This window comes from Astatotilapia calliptera, chromosome 23, assembly GCF_964374335.1.
Source record: "Astatotilapia calliptera chromosome 23, fAstCal68.1, whole genome shotgun sequence".
Classification (NCBI taxonomy): domain Eukaryota; kingdom Metazoa; phylum Chordata; class Actinopteri; order Cichliformes; family Cichlidae; genus Astatotilapia; species Astatotilapia calliptera.
In genome coordinates this window covers 32,447,275-32,461,047 of record NC_137443.1, presented here as the reverse complement: position 1 = coordinate 32,461,047, position 13,773 = coordinate 32,447,275, and the positions used below count along the sequence as shown (strand labels likewise).

Sequence of the window (13,773 nt, the reverse complement as noted above, 5' to 3'; positions counted from 1 at the left end):
TAATTTCTTTGCCACAATTTCACCATCTACATCTTGACTGTTTGTAACTTAGTTCATTCTGATTTAAAAGTTTACATATTTTTATCTTAAGAAACCCTTTTTACTGAACAGTATGAACCTGTAAGTACAATTTAAATGCAAGTGAACAGAGACAAACTGCTGGTCACAAACAAATGTGATTGGCGTCACTTTGTTTGGCATGCTGCCTTACTTTGTCAATATTTACTGCTCACAGTTTGATCTTAGCTCCTATTCTAAGTTCGCCTTTCCCTTAATGAGATTTGTTCTGCTGATTCTCCGTCTGCTTCAGCTGACAATAACCAGGAGCCATGCAAAGGCAAGCCAGTCGGGCTTGGATCTGAACTGAGACACCATAATGAGCCCAATTTCACAGCCTCCACCACAGGAGAGCCTAATGCCTAATGTCAGTAACCCACTGTGTAGTAATCACTGTGCACGTCACTCTCTAATGCTACTTCCTCAAACATACACACAAACACAGATATGGAGACATGTACACTCGTATGCAGACAAACAACAGTGTTGTCTGAAAAGAAAAATGTTTCATTATGCTCTTTTACCCCAGATACACTAATGGCCAATTATTTCTGATATTTTCCAGCAGTAAAGCTAGCTAGTGTTTAAACCGCAAATACCCAGCAGACTTTGTCCTGCGAACTATGTTGCTTCATGATAGCTTTGTGTAGAAGAAGAATGCTCGGGCAGCTAGTGAGAGATGGGGTTCATCCACAATCAGCACAGCTTCTCTGCAGCACTGACATTTGTAGGATCTAATAAAGTATATAGCTGTATTTCTCTTTCCATTTAAATAGGAGTTGGCTTTCATCCTGGTTCTTAGCTGGTAGCTCTTCAATATCTCCAGCACATTGTTTCCCACTGAAATTTATTGTAGCACTGAAAATGCCTAGGAAACTAGCTGGACACCACAGCACTAAAACTCTTCACTAAATCTAATACCAGTGAAATTGCTTCAGGTTGACTGCAGGTCAACTTCAGAGCAGAAAGATCTTTGCCTGGTGCTCAGACACATGCGTTTTTCACACTGAAACTAGAATCTACCCAAATTTAAAAGTAAGTGGACCAAACGTCATGACCTCTGTATCGCAGAAATATGATGACTACAACCCGGTTCGATTATTAAGGATTTTATTTTACTTTTTACAAGTTGGATTTGTTTACTTAACACATGAGCTCAGACTCATCAAAGCCACAGACCTGTGCAGTGATCATTGTCAGGTTGAATGTGTGCTGTCATGAGTTATAGAAACTGATGGATCAATAAAAGTGTAAAAAGAAAAAAAGAGAAGGACACAAGTTTTTGTCATTTTCTTATTCCTATTTATAACAATACATTAAAATTTCAACCCAACAATATCAATATTCATGTCTCTTAAAACTGTCATCCTTCCTGTAATCACCGAGTTTGATTTTTACATTGAGCATCAGAAACTTCAGCTAAATGGTTGGGCACAGCTTATGCACCACGCCACCACAGTCTTAACTGTTTTAACCTACTTCCTGAGGCAAGAGGAAGTAGAGAAGCATCACTTGCCAGCCACAGACAGTGAATCTAAAGCTTGTATACTCAAAAATACACATTTATCGGCCATAATAGGCTTAATCAACAAATAAAATGTTAAAGATGTTCAACTGTGTGGAAAAATTCAATGATTTATGATGAGAAGACATTGTTCCATGTAAACTGTCATGGTCAAGGATGGAGCAGAAAGAGAAGAGGACAAAGTGAATCCTATGGACTAGAACACACAGAAAGGCAATGGTGCATTTAAATGTAAACACATTTGCCAAACAAGTGAATGATGCTTTGTTTATTTCTGGGAGGAGACAGAAATCCCTTTGCGGTTTCATCCACCATATCAAACACAGTAGACGGACTGCTTCTAATGTGGCAGTTTTCTACTCTATGTCAGCACTCAAAGCACTTTATACACAGCAAATTCAAAAGTGTTAAATGTTTTGGTGTTAATAGTCTTCTTGCAAAAGTAGAGTTAATTTTACTCTAAGTAGAGTCACATTCTTTTAATGTAACTCTGAGGTGTAAAATGATAGTAGTTAAAATCGAGTGTTAAAAATGAGTGTTTCTCTGTCAAATCTGGAGGTGTTACAATGGAAACATTAACTCTTGACCTCTTAACTCTGAACTCCTAGAGGGGCTATGACACCAATAGAGTGAATTCACAGACTCCGCCCCCAGCACGGCTCCAATCGAAGCTGAAGTGAAGCCGTTTCAGAACATTTTGCTCTACATATTTGAGTTGTTTGCCATGCTTGGTAAGTCATTTTTTCAAAGATTGTTTCAATTATTTCTATTAACTTTTACTTCTGTGGCTCTTTGGAGTTGAGACAAAGCTGTGTGAAAGGCATTAGCCATGTTGCTCGCTGATAGCATAATAGTCTGTTTTAGCTAGCTGAAAGGTATTGTTTGCGGGCAAATATCACAGCCTTGAAAAAAGCTTGCATGTGAATTTTCAGTCAAACTTTTGGTCAAATACACCTAAAACAATGTGTAGAATGTGAAATGTTGGTATAATGGTGCTACTTGAAGCCTGAAAACGATCGCCCATAAAAAAAAACAAAAAACGAGCAAACAGCAGTAGCTGACGTCCTGACTCGATTCTACGTTAGCATAGATCCCTCCAGAGTTTTGTGCACACGGTTTAGGTAAAAATTAAAAAGGTTGAGGTTTTACATTTAGTTCAGTATTACCTGTTGCCTGTGTCCTTGTCTTTTGGGAAAATACTTTACACAAGTAATGGCTCAAAGAGGATTCCTTTTTTTTTACTGTGCTGCAATTGTTTACTGGATTATTTGTGCCATTAATTAGTGTCAACAAATTTTTATTCAATCTCCGCACAGGATATGCTTGTGAAGATGGAATATGGGGGAGAGCAGAAGTGCGTTGAAGTTCCACAAAGGGATGAATGAAGGACATGCATATTGTATTGAAGAAATAAGTGTTGAGAATGCTGTTATTTGCATTTACCATGTCAGACCTTTTGATAAACAAAATTCTAATGAAAGTGAGAACATGTACACTGTTACATCTTTCAGAAAATGTTTTGAAATTGTGGTGCACAGTTCAGAATAAATGTTTTTCAAAAACCATTGCATCTTTTTAGTAAATGTTTATTTCCAAAAGAAATTTCTAGAAGTTCAGAACAGTAAAATTCCCGCTTTTTAGAATGAATTAGAAGATAACTCTTACGTAGTTAAATTAAAATACTCTTTGAGAGTTAATATATAAACTCTTAACACCAAGTGTTAAATTATCAACTCCAGACAGATTTGGTGTTTAACACTAAATCAGAGTTAACGTACCAACTCTCCAAAAAGAGTTAAATTAACACTCTCTGGTGTGGACCCATATAGACACTTTAATAGTGTTGAAATCAAATCCGACAGTGTTAATTTGGACATGCTGGATTTGCTGTGTACAACGCTCCTCATCCACACATTCATACAGGTATTTTTTTTTCTGTGCTCAAGTGCTTCTATCTGCTATTTGCATACATTCCCACTCTAATAAAAGCATCGGCAAGCAACTTAGTATCTTTCCCAAGGATATTAGTATGGCATGGATACTAGAGCAACCAGGGATCAAACAACCTGCTCTGGTGATCTTTTCTGAGTAATGGGGCAGCTGAAAGTAGCTACCACTCAAAAGTAGAGGATATCTGTCTCCTGAAGTAAACTGGGAGTTGCTTCTACGTCAGAAGAGCATGATAGTTGAAGGCTCTGCCTCCCAATCTAGTTTTGGAAGCTGTAGTGAACCGCAGTGTAGGAAAGTGCTCTACCGGGAATACATGACAGACCCGTTTAATCAGAATATATATATATGTTATAAATAATTACACAAAGAAGAACTAACTGACCAAGTTTTTGACAAACTTGACCACAAAAGTATGTCTCTCCCCAAGTTTAACACATTACACAAAACACTGAAATGATTCTTGGCTCATGTTCTGCTCATTAGCTGCCAAAGAGCTGCACAGAATGTTTGACTTGTCTTTGAACATGCTGCTGTGTTGCAGGTTGGACTAACATTGACATACTGATATCAAAGAGAATACGTGAGAAGCTGAGAGGTACAGCACGTCACACTGAGGTGACAAAGCCTCAAACAAGCACAATGCACAGACAAATCAAAGAGCTGTGTGTGTGTGTGTGTGTGTGTGTGTGTGTGTGTGTGTGTGTGTGTGTGTGCTGGAGAGCCAAAGTTAAAGGAATGGAAAGAGAGTCTGTGAAGGATTTCTGACATTTGTATATGCTGTTATTTCCGGCTGCCAGTGTTCAGCAGGTTAAGTTTGAATTCTTGTGATTCTGGTATTGCTTTGCCTCAAAAGTTTTGGCGCTTATACTTAAATGAGAAATGTCAGTAGCACCCCTGTGTGCTGTCAAACTTTAAAACAAGCACGAAATGCACAAATAACAGTTTCCACTTTAACAGAATAACAGTAAATTGTACTTGTAGCTCAACACAATTTCCACATCCTCCTGTTTTTCAAACAGCAGGGAGCAGTACAGAGTGAACGGGATTCTGAGGACACACGATGGATTGTAATTATAATATCCCTGATGCTGGTGTCCTGACACAAAATGACAATAGAGAACCAGTTAAAATGTTTCCAGATGCAGCAGCAGTCGCTGACTCCTTGGAGACGTGCGATAAGCATGAGTGCTAAACAAAACTTGTATTTTAAACTGTCAATTGAATCATAAAGGAAACAAGATTGTAGAAGAATTGGGCGATAGAAGAAGGAAATATCACATGAAGAAGCTATGAAGTAAAGCGAAACAACAACTGGATTTGTTTCTGCCGGTGTCACAAGGGACTGAGAGCAGAGGGAGAAGAAAAACACAAGTCTGTGACCTCAGACAATAAAAAATTTGTTTTGTAAACCAAAAAGTCCCCTGCGACTCCCCACTGAGGGGCTTTGTGATCTCGTGTTGCAGAGCAGCAGCATCTTTATTCCCTGCGTGCATGTCAGTGTTGCCTGTTTACCTGTGCATAAAGAGAGAAAACAAAACCGAGCATCACTAAGAGTGATGACTGAGCTCATTTTGTGATTCACCGTATTACTCAAACAAAAGGCATTAACACACAGATTTGTCTTTGCTTTGTCTGTGTAATTTCAACATGTGGGTATTTGCATACATGATGTAGAATTCAAGAATTCATCTCTGGTACAGACCCAAGTACATTTTCACTGCTGACATGAAACTCATGCGAATGCACATAGAACAAGTGAGAGGTGGTTTGTAGGTGTGGGTGTGTGGGTGTTGCATTGTTAAGCATCCAACTGTTCCTATCAGTGTACCAGTGTATGTGACAGTGTGTCTCACCAATTAGTGAGCCACTATTGAACTTCAACAAACTTGAGTTCTTTTTCAGGTTGAAACAATTTGCACTACCGATGGATTCTACATTTTTTTCGTCTATCTTAGAAATTAGCAGAATATTTTAAGCTTGTGAGCATGACCTAGAGTTCTTGTTCCAGCACTTGACTAACAAGGCCAAACCCCATGCTTTGGGCGTTTAGAAGTTAAAAAAAAAAAGACAAGACACAAAAACTTCAAATATTAGCACTGCTTTAGCTAATATTATGAGCTATCTACTATGCAGATGATACTCAAATTTATCCATTAGGAGAGAAATCACACAAACTGACTGTAAAATATTAAAAACTGTTGTATATATCTGTCAAACCACTTAACAAATATCACATTTCTCTCATAAGTTTGAGACAAGACTACAAATCCCACTAGGGTTGTCACAATATTAAAATTTCAAGCTTGATACTCATACCCAGGAAAACAATATTTGACACCATTTTCTATAAGGACAAAGCAATTGTAAACACAAAAATTAGAAAGATTAGAAAAAGACAAACAACAACTGCAAAGAAGGACTCATCCAGGCTGGAAAAATGAATCAGGGAGGCTGGCTCTGTGGTCGGCATGAAGCTGGACATTCTGGTGACAGTGGCAGAGAAAAGGACACTAAAGAAACTGCTGGACATTATGGACAATGCTGGGCATCCTCTGCACACAGTCGTAAATAATCAGAGGAGCCTATTCAGCAATGGGTTGCTTCTCCCAAAGTCAAGAACCAACAGACTTAAAAACTCATTTGTCCCACACGCCATCACACTATTTAACTCCTCATTGGAGGGGAGAGGGAGGGGAAACAGGAGGACAAAGGAGGGCGGGAACAACTGAGCTGTAGTGCTTTTTTTCACTGTGCAATATTTGCAGTATTTTTTCCTTATATTCGACTGTGCAATAATCACTGTGAAATAGACTCACTCAAATGTGCAATGCACTGGTATTCCTTTTTATCCCTATTATATATTCTGTATTTATACATGTGTATTTGTGTATATATGCTATATTTATGCTAATATCCTTACTCTCATTCCCCTTTATTGTATCTGTAACATGCAACTTCTGTCGGTGCTGTGCTACTGGAAACTGAATTTCCCTGAGGAACCCAAATGAGGGATTAATAGACTAACAAGTTTCATCTAATCTAACCTAACAACATCAGTGACACCACTATTTTCAAGATGGCTGAAAATAATATATATGAATATACCTGTTATGTGTATAAATGATAAATGAAATATATTTTTAATTTATAAAGAAAATATTTGGAAATTTGATCAAAATTAGTAATTGGTGTGTTTGTGTTGCACATCAGCTTTTTTACTCTGAGCACCCAATTATTTATTTGGCTCATTCACCCATTCTTACAACTTTTTAATGGTTTTTCTACGCAAGCGCACACACATTCATACTCTGATGGATATGGTACAGTGAACAGGCTTATTGTATAACACGAATTCTGGTTTGTGCTAAATGTTTATGCATTTATATGGTGATAGTTCTATTTGCTTTCAACCAGGCAGTCAGAAAATCACTGACTCTTTGTTTTCTTTTTTTAGCAACTTCGCCTTTCTTGTGCTTGTGGTAACCTATCGACATATTTTTGTCACTGTAGACTGTCTAGCTACTGACAGACTTTCTCAAACAATCCTTAAGTGAAACAGAACAGTTTTTAGACACAAATAATTGTAATATCCTGTTAAATTAACATCATCTATTATTATATCCCAGATGGGCAGGACTGATTATGTTTGCTGCATAGCTCCAACATTAATATTATTGTTTTATTGTTAGGCATAAGCACTAATGCCTTACTTAATGATAACTTAACAGATGGCTGATGTGGCTATCAGGCAAAGGTGCTTTCTCTTGCTCCCTCTGCACAGAGGTTACCACAGTTTGATTTAGGAAAGACTTTATGCCAGCTGCTCTTCCTCATATAACTCTTCCAGTTTCCAGGCTTGGCACTAGTACTAGGAGTAGACTATTTTGTGACACCTTCAGGTTCCCTTAATTAGTCATCAGGTAAACATTTATAACTTTAATATTTCAATGTTATTGAAACATGAGTTTTATTGACCTTTTGAAATTCCTCCTAAAGCATTGTTCAGTGTTGTGAACTCTAGTAGTACGTATCCATACTGGTGGTGGAGTACACCAGAAAGAAGTATGCCATTTTTTTTCATTTTTACCAATAAAAATATATTAATTCATAAAGTTTTGTTACTGAATGTGTAACAAGAAAAGAACAGGTTCTTTTTCTACTTAAAGAAATACAATGGTCAAACCCATGCTGTCCAGAAGAGAGAATTAATCAAAGTAAATATTTGCCACCACCTACTTGTTATAAATTCATACATGGTTATAAATTTAGATGGATACTCATCTAATACACTGAATGTTGTGACAGACAACAGAAAGTTTTTCCTTGGAGGAAGTTTCATTAATTTTCAAATCCTCATCATTGCCTATCTCGTTAAAGGCTTACATGACCCCACGTGTAGAGAACTGTACGTTACACATCCACGAAGTGTGTCCTGCAGAGCCAGCGTTAAATTACACAGGCAGTGAAAGGCAGGTCATTACGCTGTATGGCAGATCGTTTTCCGTTCTACTCAGCGAGCCTTGTTTTACTCCTCCTCTCATTTCATGCACAATAACTCGCTTAGATGGAATGCCTACAGCAGGAATGATACAACGCATGAACTATTACTGAATATTTTATGGCAACTCCATATTAAATTTTTAATTACATTTTAAATGGGATGATATTTAGAGATTTTTTTGTAACCACTTACATCAGAAGATTCTATGATCAGTAATTTGAATTCATTCTAGTTATTTTTGTTCAAATATCATAATCAAAAGCCTTTGGGCAGGTTTGTTGACACAGATGTAAACATGTTTACACTGCTTAAGGCTGTTTGAATTCAAAGATGTGTTAAAGAATTTTTAGTGTTCTGCTGTGGAAACATAATAACTGAGTTGGTGTTACTCATCCTTATGTATTTAATGGCTTGTCTTAGCCAGGCTTGATATGTTCATGGCTCCAAAATGAAATGTTTTTTCCCCCTGCTTTGTCTGTCTTCTATCACACCTTTTATAGTTATTCTGCAAACATTCCATGTCCAGACCAGTACAGGCAGTATCTGCAGGCCTCCTAGACAGCTGCTGCCCAGACCTGGATCACATATGCACAGCCGAGGTTTAGCTCACCATCTATTCGTCTTCCCTCTCTGCCGTGTATATTTCATAAGTGTTATCGGGGTCAACATGGCATTAAGTCGGCCTGGAATGAAGCGGACTCTTGTTTGAAACCGATTTATTTTCTCATGAAATGGTGTGTCATTACAATTTCTTCATCAAAGTGCAAAAAGAAGGGCAGAGGAGCGAATCGGAGGATGTGCAAAGTGGAAGAGGGAGTAAATGAATTGTTTTATTATCATGTCTGGCCATTTTACATGACTTATTAATCAGCGCTAATCAAAGCCATTCAGATATAGAAACACGCTGGCTTCTACCATCAAAACATGCAGACCTCATGTAGACATAAACTGCGTACACATAATGTCTCAGGAGATATTCTGTAATGGAAGTGAAATATGCACATGCAGCCTCATAAGAAAATAAATAAATATATTGCAATCTTCCGTACTTACATCTAAATATGGAACTTGACGTCTTTTAGCACATGCAAATCATAATGGACTTTTAAACAGAAAGATTTCTTCTGCTCCTGCTGCATTTACCCCTGGCATACTGTATGTGTGTTTTGAGCATTGCTGTTATCAATGACGCACCACTGGCCCACTATCCCAACAACGCCTACATCTACTGTACAGCACTTCTACAATGTGTCCAAACTTTTGACTGTTACTGTTTGTCTGTGAATATGTTCTGCACGTTATATTATTGTCTCATGCAGGTTATGCAACAATGTATAATAGCATCTCAGTTAACACAACAGAATATCTAAACCAACACAGTTCCTCATGCAGCTCTACTTGGAGCATTTATCATAACCGCTGTAGCACTTGCAATCCTTTTTTAGCACAGACTACAGCACTGACCTTATATTTTGACTGGAAAACAATATCACAATGAAGAGTACAGCATCTTTTTGTTGTATCCCTTCAAAGAATCATGAATTAATTCCAAAATAGCACATAGTTGTATAACTTCTATGAAAAAACTGAGATGAGATCCTGAGGCCTAGCTCGAGTATTTCTAAAAAAGAAAATGTATAGTTGTGGAATGACAGCTGAAAACAAGAAAACAAGCTCTGTATGGAAGCCTCAAGCCAATACGTTACACCCTTGGACGATAAAAAGGGTTTCTACATCATTACTTAACAAGTGGATAGAGGCATTATGGACTGCATGATATGATATGGAGGTGGGCACTTGGAAGCTGAAGGTCAAACACGCATGCATTGATCACCCTCAGGAAAAAATGTGAGGCTTGTCTTTATTTCCTGGCAAAGCCAGACCTGGTGAGTCATTCCTTTAATATCATGAATTGAACTCTGAGCGATATGAAACAGCAATCTAAGTCAAAACCAAAAAAAGAGGGAAAGAAAAAGAAGAGGAAAAGAAGAGAGACAGAAATACAGTGAAACTACAGCACTCTCCTCTGTGCTTTAATACTGAGGTTTGTCCTTGAGCTTGCTGTCAGCGGAGGGTCCCATGGCAACGTTCCACAGGAAACACAAAGCTCATAAACCCACATGAAGCATCCTTTAGCAATACGTTAGAAGAATGACTGTATTACAGCAAGAAGAATTGAAAAGTGTTGGACATGTCCTCAAATTGACTATGTACTGTTACTGTACTCCACACACCCACCTGCTGCAAGTAATCATGCCAGCACACACCGCAAGCCACCCACATATACCACCTTTAACAAGTCAGTCTCTCTGATCTCTCTAATCTCTGGATGTGCATTCAACATCACTCTTTCTCCTGGTTTATATTTATATCGGGGCTGAATGGCAGAGTATTCAAAATACCACAAAAGTTTGTACGACAAAAAGTTTTGAGGCTGCTTGTTGTTTCACTATCACCAGAATCGGCCCAGCTGCTGCTTTTGGATGCAGCCCAAAACAAATGTGGGGATTTAGTTGTTTTCGCTGCCCTAATAGTTAGCCACGCACATCCTTTGAAATAATATAAATATGTAAAAAAGGTCTTGGAGGTTGACGATTGTAGCAAATCTCACTTCAAATATGCATAAATTACCAACATTAGCACCGTGGTGCTGAGTGTTGTATTGTTTTTCAAATTATATTGGTGTGTGTGTGTGTGTGTGTGTGTGTGTGTGTGTGTGTGTGTGTGTGTGTGTGTGTGTGTGTGTGTGTGTGTGTGTGTGTGCGCATGTATGCATGTGCAAAAGCTGCTAAACTCGAAACGCTCCTAAAGGAAAATCTGCCAGCATGTACAAGGCCACTCTCCTTTGTGTACCCTGTCAGGTGGAAACAGTGCTCTTCTAAAATGTCAACTTTTCACAAAGGCAGAATTTTCTCCAGCCTTGAGCACCGTGTAATTTTCACTCAGCCTGTGGGTTCTGAAACATGTTTAAAAAGACTAAGATTATATAAACTCTAACAGTACCAAGCAGCCTTTTAGTTAAGGTTATTTTCTAAGGATTCTTTAGCTTGTCGGGATAGGTTAATTGGATAATCCAAATTGCCACTAGGTGTGAATGTGCGAGTGAATGTGAGTGTGAATGGTTGTCTGTCCTTGTGTGTTAGTCCTGCGACAGACTGGCGACCTGTCCAGGGTGTACCCCGCCTCTCGCACTATGACAGCTGGAATTGGCTCCAGCGCCCCCCGCGACCCTGAAAAGGATAAGCGGAAGCAGATGGATGGATTCTTTAAATATAAAAACATAAAGCTAAATGTGCCTTGGTCTGTTTCATTCATTGGTTTAACTATGGACATAATCGGTATAAACAACTAAGATTACAACATAAATATTCTTTTATGCCTCTGCCTATTATGCCTACCACATGCTGCTCAGGCAAGGTGAATGAGTACCCCAAGGTGAGAAAAACTCTGCATCACCATCCTTCCTCCTCCTCTACAGAGTGGCTCTTCTTATTTCTCTCTGGGCTCTCAGTCCTTCCTGGCAGCTTGGGCTCCAGAGTCCCTTTTGTCATTTCCACTTCAATTGCAGCCACTTTCGCAAGGGAGCCCTGACTGCACTGCACATTTTCAGGTGCCCTGTGAATGACAAAACTTCTCTTCCTGGTGAGAGCATATATGCTAACTTTACAGAGTGATCAAACAGTCCAGCACCTTAATAATCTCTTGCTCCCTGTTTGAATCCGCCACTATCCTCCCGGACAAGCTGTGAGGAATGAGATTGGGGTCCGAGCCAAGCTGTTTGGCTGTGTAATTCCTCTCATAATGCCCTTCACTGGAAAACCAGGGGTTCATAAACAAACACTGGAGCGAGTGGCAGTGTGGCATCACAGACAGCTGGGAGGCAGCAGTGAGGCGGGCAGGTTATAAATTGGTCATGCCTAGGAAATGGGTCGGGGTTATAAGCACTGATGACTGAGAGTGTCACACAGTGCCATGATGTCACTGCTGCAAGTACTTATTATGCCAAAGGTGTAGTAGGTGGAGAAGAAGAGAAGAGGAAAAATAAATGGCAGAGCTGCCTACAGGTTATGTTGACTGCTGGCCCTTGTGATGATAGGAAGGCCCCGTGGGAAGACGGGGCACCTAGAAACAGCTTCCTACTGCAAATGCACTCTTTGTAAGTGTGTGTGTGTACATGTTTAGAGATCTTTGTGAGGACAGAAACTTGGCATGCCACTATACTTGTGGGGACCAAATGCCCATGCCCATGAGTTTGAAGGCATTTTTGAAGCTCAAAATGTGGTTTTATTGCCAGGGTTACAATTAGGTTATAGTTAGGCATTAATTTCTGATAGTAAGGGTTAGGGTAAGTGGCTAGGGAAAGCATTATGTCAATTAGATGTCCTCACTATGATATGAAAACGTGTGTGTGTGTGAGTGTGTGAGTGTGTGTGTGCATAACTGAATGCGTCTGCCAGGACGTGTTTGTGCCAGTGCTGGTCCGTCAGCTGCACAGCTGCAGGTGTTTCTTTTCCTGTAGCGGTGAGCTCAGCAGCATATTTCAGGTGCATATTTGCAAGTGGCTACAAGGTCAGTGTGGGCCTCATTGCTCAGTGTCAAAATGGAGGACAGGAAAAGGAGGTAGGTGGGAGTGAGAAGGTGGGAGGAGGAGCCATCATTGTCTCTGTGGGTGGCTGAGTGGGTGGGGAAGAGGGAGCTCCAGGGACTTGAGCCCTTGCTGAGTCCTTGAACTCATGTCTTCTGTGGCCACTCACACGCAGAAATAAACGCTTTTCTAAAATACAACTCCACAGAGTCCACTTCTGTTTATAAATCCTAAGTATTTAGCCTAATACATATTATGTATAATTACATTACCTTATCTAATATTATTTTCATTCAGTGATGTGGGTATAACAGTAATAACACACTACACCCCATATTGTCCTTTTGGACATTACATTTGTGTCTTTTGACAATGGCCAGATGAATAAACCATAATAATAAACACATCACAGCTACAGATTAACAGAAAACGATGCTGTGTGACACTCTGCACTTAATATATTTAATTTTACTTGGAATAAAACCGCTTCCAAAAACAGCAGCGGAAAAGCCCGCTATATCCACAATCAGCCTGTTAAAAGGATGCGCAAATCAAGTGCATATTAAATTAACTCCATCCCTGTATGAGACTGAAAGTGTTGGAATCGTTTATGTGATCGCTCCACTGATGCAAAGTTGTGATAGACCCAAGTCATCAATGTTGTGCTGTTTGCATTTTTCCAGATATCAAATTTTAAATGCTGCAATAACCCTTTATTTCTATTGGTATAATGTTACTGGGCATCTGTAACGAGATCATAAATATAATCTCTGCATCATCTAGTCTGTAGCTCTGTATTAAATCATTGCTACTTAAACAAAGCACTCTTTTGTACTGCTTTGTTTAAGTAGCTGAGTGCACCAATGATGTGCACATTCACAAAGTTGAATTGGAGCTTGTTTCTGAGGCCTGATCAAGGAGAAATGCAAATTGGTCAGTAATAACTGACCAGAAGATCATACAGTGCATGTTTAAATGATAAAGTCATCTATCTTTGAAGTCTCATCTCTATCTGTTTACATCTAAATTAGTCAGACAGTAGAGAAAGAGGAAATAAGAGTAGGTCTCACCGTTTTCTACACCTTCTCTTTAACTCTTGTTGTGTCACCCCTGACTCTCATCTCCACCCACACCACCCTAGCTGTGCTCTCTTCT

The 13,773-nt window shown here is 39.2% G+C and overlaps 1 protein-coding gene and 1 long non-coding RNA gene across 5 annotated transcripts in view; one reads left to right on the top strand and one right to left on the bottom strand.

The window, feature by feature from the left end:
- The window catches only part of LOC113016462 (beta-1,3-galactosyltransferase 1-like), a 203,118-nt gene that overhangs the window by 71,075 nt on the left and 118,270 nt on the right, over positions 1–13,773 (bottom strand). The gene's annotated exons all lie outside the window — the stretch shown is intronic.
- LOC145424376 (uncharacterized) lies at positions 2,191–3,147 on the top strand. The gene is made up of 2 exons (XR_013905433.1): positions 2,191–2,313; positions 2,899–3,147. It is a non-coding gene; the product is annotated as an uncharacterized LOC145424376 (long non-coding RNA).